Source organism: Hydra vulgaris, chromosome 14 (genome assembly GCF_038396675.1).
Source record: "Hydra vulgaris chromosome 14, alternate assembly HydraT2T_AEP".
In the NCBI taxonomy this organism is placed as follows: domain Eukaryota; kingdom Metazoa; phylum Cnidaria; class Hydrozoa; order Anthoathecata; family Hydridae; genus Hydra; species Hydra vulgaris.
Genome location: NC_088933.1, coordinates 25,905,001 through 25,907,100, shown reverse-complemented (window position 1 = coordinate 25,907,100; position 2,100 = coordinate 25,905,001). Strand labels below are relative to the sequence as shown.

The following is a 2,100-nucleotide window of genomic DNA, read 5'->3' as shown; positions in this document are numbered from 1 at the left end:
TTAGAGTTGGTGTTGTATATATAATTCTAACATTTATTATTTATCACATACCTTTGATATGTATTTTTATTTATTCTAATATTATGTATTAATGCATTGTAATTATGAATATATATATATATATATATATCATATATATATATATATATATATATATATATATATATATATATACTATCAGAAATATATACATTTTATATATACATATATATATATATATATATATATATATATATATATTATATATATATATATATATATATATATATGTATATATATACATATATATACATACATTATATATATATACATATATATATATATATATATATATATATTTATATATATATATATATATATATATATATGTATATATACATATATATATACATACATTAAATATATATATATATATATATATATATATATATATATATGTATATATATGTGGGTATATGTATATATATATATATATATATATGTATATATATGTGTGTTATGTATATATATATATATATATATATATATATATATATATATATATATATATATATATATATATATAGATATATATATATACTTATATTATATACATATAAACATATATATTTGTTTATAAATGTATATATATATATATATATATTATATATATATAATATAAACATATATGTATATATAAATATATATATATATATTTATTATTATATATATTTATATATATATGTAAATAAAACAAATGATGCCTTTTTTTTAGATGATCTATTACAATGACTTCACATTCTTGGGCTTAAGTTGTTTATTTAAAAAACAGATTGAAGCAGAGGCAGTTGCTCTATGTTGTTGGGTAGAAGATGGTTGGTTATTTTTGTCAACTGGTGTTCATGCAATGAAAGCTGCCTATAATAGTTTTCCAATTGATTAATCACGGAACAAGCTTAGAGTTAAAAGATTTAAAGTTACTCGAGGTCATTAAATTTTACAGTACTCATTGCTACTTTAATTGTTTTATATGAATAAAAAAACTGTTATAGTTTTATATTAATGGTGAAGTACTATATCAAATAAACTTCTATAATTAACGGTGAAGTACTATATCAAATGAACATCTAATAAGTCTTATTTTTATTTTGGGATAAGTAAAATTTTGAATCTGTTTATTGTATTATGATTGCCTAGATATATATCGTAATCTGTTTGCACTGGGTCTACGTTTTAGTTTTTACATTCTTGTTTATATTTGTTTCACTAAATAATTACTTATAAGTATCTATTATTAGATAAAGAAGTAGGTGAAGGATTTAATTTTACAACTACAGAGGACTCCAAAAAAGAATGAAAGTAATTATGTTAGTGAATGATTGTGTTTCTCTTTGCATTTAACTTTTTATATGGTCAAGAATAAATAAAACTTAATAATAACTATTAGTCATATCTGATTTTAATAATACTGTGTAAATTTTTTTGACATGTGATAATTTGATTTTAGGTGTAAGTTTATTAAGTAAAGTTCTGGTGGATCAAAGATAGAGGAATGATATGGTTTTAACTGGTTTCCATCTTATGAACAAAGTACATTATATGATTTAAATTGATGGTTTATAGTTACAACTATTCAAGTAAGTTTAATTTAGTTAATTTATGTATGGAATTGTGACTATTTTTAATTGTAAAATTTGACTTCCATAAAATGTATATGTCTATATTTATATATGTATATATATATATATATTTATATATATATATATATATATATATATATATATATATATATATATATATATATATGTATATATATATTTATATATATATATATATGTATATACGTATATATATATATATGTATATACGTATATATATATATATGTATACATAGATATATATATAAATATATAGATATATATATATATATGTATATATATATATATATATATGTATATATATATATATATATATATATATATATATATATATATATATATATATATATATATACACACGTATAGCATTAACAGTTTTGATAAATTCAGAACTTTAACAATAAATACAAAATTATTTACATTGGAATCTACATAACTTCAAAAATTGTATGTTTTTTTTAAA

The 2,100-nt window shown here is 16.3% G+C and overlaps 1 long non-coding RNA gene across 3 annotated transcripts in view; it reads left to right on the top strand.

Moving 5' to 3' along the window:
• The first annotated feature begins 757 nt into the window (after positions 1–757).
• The window catches only part of LOC136090591 (uncharacterized), a 4,680-nt gene continuing 3,337 nt past the window's right edge, over positions 758–2,100 (top strand). Inside the window, exons 1-3 of one of the 3 annotated variants that reach the window (XR_010643544.1) lie at positions 758–965; positions 1,278–1,338; positions 1,487–1,616. This is a non-coding gene — a long non-coding RNA (uncharacterized LOC136090591). Of the gene's footprint in view, positions 966–1,277; positions 1,347–1,486; positions 1,617–2,100 lie in introns of all 3 variants that reach the window. The other 2 variants (XR_010643543.1, XR_010643545.1) reach the window with 2 other exon arrangements.